Source organism: Sphaeramia orbicularis, unplaced genomic scaffold (assembly GCF_902148855.1).
Source record: "Sphaeramia orbicularis unplaced genomic scaffold, fSphaOr1.1, whole genome shotgun sequence".
Taxonomy (NCBI): Eukaryota; Metazoa; Chordata; class Actinopteri; order Kurtiformes; family Apogonidae; genus Sphaeramia; species Sphaeramia orbicularis.
Window position 1 is genome coordinate 4,223 of NW_021941470.1, and position 5,862 is coordinate 10,084.

The 5,862-nt window shown below is 46.6% G+C and overlaps 1 pseudogene; it reads right to left on the reverse strand.

The window, feature by feature from the left end:
- Nucleotides 1-716: 716 nt before the first annotated feature.
- Nucleotides 717-5,416, reverse strand: LOC115415914 (RNA 3'-terminal phosphate cyclase-like; annotated as a pseudogene).
- Between the last annotated feature and the right edge of the window lie 446 nt (nt 5,417-5,862).

The following is a 5,862-nucleotide window of genomic DNA, read 5'->3' on the forward strand; positions in this document are numbered from 1 at the left end:
CTTCAGTCTGCTGTTGAATTCTATGCACTAGTTTTTGGGGTTTTTTTGTTCATTAACTCACATGTTCTGTTTGTTTGTTTTCCTGTTCCCAGTGTTTTCTGTCCAGGTTATGAGACATTTCTGAAAAGACTGAGAACAGGAAAACTGAACACGAACAACAGATGAGTGGAGTCTGGACCAGCTGGGTCTGAGTCTGGGTCCAGGACCAGGTGGACCAGCTGCACCAGGGTCCCACAGAGTCTGGGTCCAGGACCAGGTGGACTAGGGTCCCACAGAGTCTGGGTCCAGGACCAGTGGACCAGGTTCAGGTCTGATCATGGCCAGGTCCTGGTCGGTTCATTCAGACCACATGACTGTGTTCGTCCCGGTCCTGCCTCTGTGTGTGTGTGTGTGTGTGTGTGTCAGGTGGTTTCCATGGCGACGCTCTCTGTGTGTGGGTCAGGTGGTTTCCATGGCGACGCTCTCTGTGTGTGGGTCAGGTGGTTTCCATGGTGACGCTGCTCTGTGTGTGTGTGTGTGTGTGTGTCAGGTGGTTTCCATGGCGACACTGCTGTCAGTCTCACCTGAGTCAGCTGTTCTGCCACATGAATGGCCGTCTGTGTTGCGAGTCACCGCCCCCGTTCGGATCCGAGATGTTCCATTGGCCAACGCCATGAAGATGAGAGCTTAGTGAGAGAGGACAGAGAGGTCAGCCTGGGTCAGAGGTCACCCTGGGGTCAGGACAGAGGGCGGAGCCTCACCTGGTCCTGCAGGAACTCGTCCACACAGCCGTTGTGTCTAATGTTCCTCAGAAGCATCTCAGCAGCTTCAATACCAACTTTATCTGCATACACACCTGGAAACACACACACATTAGACACACAACTGTCTGGGTACACTAACTCATTACAGACCCCCCCCAATAAATGCACATGTGTTTTCCACTGTCAGTCTGTTGTTCTAATCATCTGTGTGTTTAAAGCTAAAGCTGAATCAGTTCAATCCAAATCTTCAAAAGTTCTAATCAAACACCAGCTCTTAGATCTGTACCAACAGTCTGAGGCTTCAATTCCATGTCTTTGGTCTTTTGTCTTTTAGTCTCAGGTGTCCACCTCTTACTACACAAACTAAATTCCAGATCACTGACCCCCCCAACTCACCTTTCTTCCCCAGGGCTGACCCTGCAAACAGACATCCTGTTGACGACTCTGCGATGATTCTGAAGAAAAACTACTGCTGTCAACATATTTATTTAGATTAATCACAGAACTGCTGTGGATTAATTCAGATTAATCACCTTTAAATGTCATTCATTTTTCATCTGTATTAATCATGTTTCTGTTACATGAGCAGACTCATTTCGGGGATGAATTAGATCTGCACTGAACAGGTTTGTTGTTAGCTGGTTGACCCGTTAGCCGCAGTGCTAACAGAACCCACCTAACATGTGGTGTGTCAGGTGGGATGTGCTGTGTCAGTCACATTCAGGATTCCTGACTTTAGCCAATCAGTGTGCATTGACAGGTGGGCAGAGCTTACTTTAGCCCCTCAGGTGTGTTGACAGGTGGGCGGGCTTACTTTAGCCCCTCAGGTGTATGTTGACAGGTGGGCGGAGCTTACTTTAGCCCCTCAGATGTGTGTTGACAGGTGGCGGAGCTTACTTGAGCCCCTCAGGTGTGCACTGACAGATGGGCGGAGCTTACTTCAGCCCGTCAGGTGTGCGTTGACAGGTGGGTGGAGCTTACATGATGCCGTTTCCGTTGCCGTAGGCATTGTCCTTCTCCTGCAGAGCCTGGATGTTGATGTACAGCTCTTTGATTTCCTTCCTGATAGTTCGAACAGCAGCTGCACACATGTCCTTAGCCAACTGAGGAGAAAGCAGGAGATGGTGAGCAGAGTAACCATAAATAAAACTAACTATAACTACTACCAAAACTAACTACTGAGGCCCACAGAGCAGATGGTGAGCAGACTATCCAATACTAACTAACTACAACATCACTTCCTGTCTGAGTGTGAGGTGTACTTTGTACGGCAGGACTCCAGCCCCTCCCACTGTGTGACATCACTTCCTTTACCTTGTAGGAGGACTCCAGCGACAAACGCTCGTCCGTGGATCTTGGTGATGGTTCCTCTGTCTGTGAGGACGACAGGCTGAAGGTGTTTGACAGGAGACCCGACACCCGCACCTCCCCCCCACCTTTAGATAGAAGCCCCTGGGGGGGGGGGGGGAAGAGAGAGAAAGAGAGAGAGAAAAGAGAGAGAGAGAGAGAGAGAGAGAGAGAGAGAGAGAGAGAGAAGAGAGAGAAGAGAGGAGAGAGAGGGGAGAGAGAGAGAGAGAAAGGAGAGAGACAGAGATATACACACATATACACAGATGCACTATTAGTCCAACAGCTCCTGAACACTCTCACATTCATGGATGTTTTTATGTGTCACTCCCATCTCACCTCATTCTGACATCACAGTCAAAGTTGACTCCAAACTTTTCTACAATGGGTTTAAAGACCTGAGGAAGAAGAACAGAGGCAGTGAGTGAACTGTACCCTTCAACTGCACCACAGACCCTCAGTGTGAACCCTTTAGATTAAAACAGACCCTCATGTGAACCCTTTAGATTAAAACAGACACTCAGTGTGAACCCTTTAGATTAAAACAGACCCTCAGTGTGAACCCTTTAGATTAAAACAGACCCTCAGTGTGAACCCTTTAGATTAAAACAGACCCTCAGTGTGAACCCTTTAGATTAAAACAGACCCTCAGTGTGAACCCTTTAGATTAAAACAGACCCTCATGTGAACCCTTTAGATTAAAAACAGACCCTCAGTGTGAACCCTTTAGATTAAAACGACCCTCAGTGTGAACCCTTTAGATTAAAAACAGACCCTCAGTGTGAACCCTTTAGATTAAGACAGACCCTCAGTGTGAACCCTTTAGATCCACAGACCCTCAGTGTGAACCCTTTAGATCCACAGACCCTCAGTGTGAACCCTTTAGATCCACAGACCCTCAGTGTGAACCCTTTAGATTAAGACAGACTCTCAGTGTGAACCCTTTAGATTAAGACAGACCCTCAGTGTGAACCCTTTAGATCCACAGACCCTCAGTGTGAACCCTTTAGATTAAAACAGACCCTCAGTGTGAACCCTTTAGATTAAGACACACCCTCAGTGTCAACCCTTTAGATTAAGACAGACCCTCAGTGTCAACCCTTTAGATCCACAGACCCTCAGTGTGAACCCTTTAGATCCACAGACCCTCAGTGTGAACCCTTTAGATTAAAACAGACCCTTAGTGTGAACCCTTTAGATTAAAACAGACCCTCAGTGTGAACCCTTTAGATTAAGACAGACCCTCAGTGTGACCTTTTAGATTAAAACAGACCCTCAGTGTGAACCCTTTACCTTCAGGGTGTAGTCGATCTGTGGGGCCATCTCTGCATTGGTTCCTCCTTTCAGACATAGCTGTGATGAAGACTCAGCGAAAAGAGCACAAGGAAGAGCAACCTGCAAGAGCAGACACCACTCCTACACACACACACATAGAAAACACATATACACACATACATATACAACACACACACACACACACATACAGTCCTTCATTATCCTATAGTTGTTACAGTTGATCCATCAGGTCAAAGAAAATAACACCACAGAAATGATCAATAGCATAAAAACAAACAGAATATGGACAAGACAAATGAACCCACTGGACCTGTGGAACCCACTGTGGAACCCACTGGTGAACCCACTCACTCACCCTGCGGTCTGTGTGTCAGCTGTGTGGTTTCCAGATCGGATCTTTCCTGGAGTCAGGCTGATGTCAGTGGATCCGATGGTGGCACCCTGCAGAACTCCAGAGCACAGATCTGAGACCAGCTGCAGACCACTGAGGTGCTGAGGTCTGAACACACAGATACACAAAAAAACAACACACAGATCTGAGACCAGCTGGAGACCACTGAGGTGCTGAGGTCTGAACACACAAGTACACAGGTTGACAGGGTTATGGTCTGAACCACCAGACCCAAACCGACCCGGCACCTGGTCTGGACCACCGGACCCAGACCGGAGTCTGTCTGCTAAAAATCCCCCTGACTGAGCTTCTCTTTGTATCTGCTAAGGAACTGTGCTAACAGGACTGTTGTGCTGAATTCTGCTCCCTGCTGAAAACTGCATCACCAGTAGCTGCCGAAAGCAGCCCCCTTCCTAAATCAGCCATAAAGAGGACAAAGGTCACCAAATTCACCCTGTCACACCAGAATAACTCCAAATGTGTGCTGCTAAAGTCATTTCACTCCTTTAGCTTCACAGGCTAATTCTGATGAGAGATGCAGTTTTGGCAGTAACTAATGCCAAATTCTGGTCCCTGCTGAAAAATGCATTCCCAACCGCAGGTGATGTAGTTTTCAGCAGTATCTGTTTATATTGTTATATACTTTGTGTGTTGTGCATCTGAGATTTAACTTTAGACAGTTCTATATACCTTACAGTTTGTACATTCTTTAATATTAAACAGATAAAAAACAGAACTGCTGTATCTTACAATTTATTCATTAGTTAATTTCTACACAGCTGTGATGGTGTTCAGAGGTTGAATAATTCAGTTAATTTCATAGCCTACAGCCAGAAAGGAGTTAAAGCTGTGACAGGGTGAATTTGGTGCACATTGTCCTATTTATGGCTGACTTGGGAAGGGGGAGCAGTTTTCAGCAGGGAGCAGCATTCAGCACAACAGGGACAACTTCCATGAATAGGCTAACGTTAGCCTGTTAGCCTGCTAGGCTAGCCGGGCGGAGCTAAGCCACTCACCGGAGTCCCGGTGTACTTCTGCCGGCTCGGATTTTGGTGATTTTGATGGAGGATCCGGTAATGCAGCTGAGAGCCGCAGACACTCTGAGAATCTGTCCGCCCTGTGAGAACCCACACCGGACAAACACAGCAGTCAGAGCTGGTCATCAGCTCACTGCTAACCGCTGCTGCTACCCGGCACACTCACTGCCGTTAGCCTTCAGGTAGCGTGTTAGCATCATGGAACAACAAAGCGGCTCTCAGTCCGGTGTGTGATCCGGTGAATACTCACCCCCTCCAGGACGCTGCCGTCTACCTCCACTGGGTCCATCTGTAGTCCAATAAAACTGAACCTGATCTGGGTCACAGTCAGGACAGACTCTGGGATCTGTTTGGTTCAGATGATGAAGCTGAAACTGAAGCTGAAGCTGTGGGTCAACTCAGGCCGGAGCAACTACCACTTCCGGTTAATTTCAAAAATAAAACTAAAGAGTTTCCGCCGTGGTGACTATAATGGCCACTACCACTATTACTGTTACTGCTGCTACTACAACAACTATTATTATTATTATTATTATTATTATTATTATTATTAATATTAATAATAACCAAATATAAATCCAATATAAACCTGGTTCAATCATTGCAGCTGTTTTTTTAGCAGTGTTTTTTATTTTTAAATCTGTTGTTCTTTTTTTTAGCTGTAGTTCTTTTTTTAATTCTATTTATTTATTTATCTATTTATTTTAAAGCTGTTCTTTTTTAATCTGTTGTTCCATCTTTGATCACTAGACCAGGGGTCAGCAACCCTGGGCCTAGAGAGCCACTATCCTGCATGTTTTAGATGTTTCCTTCTTCCAGCACACCTGATGGTCGTTACCAGGCTTCTACAGAGCTTGATGATAGGCTTATCATTTGAATCAGGTGTGTTGGAAGAGGGATACATCTAAAACATGCAGGATAGTGGCTCTCTAGGACCAGGGTTGCTGACCCCTGAACTAGACAGAGGCAAAAGGCAGCCCGGACGCTGCAATCTGATTGGCTGCTGTGAGGGGCGTGCAGTGTGACGTCAGAGTGCCAGTGGTCGGCA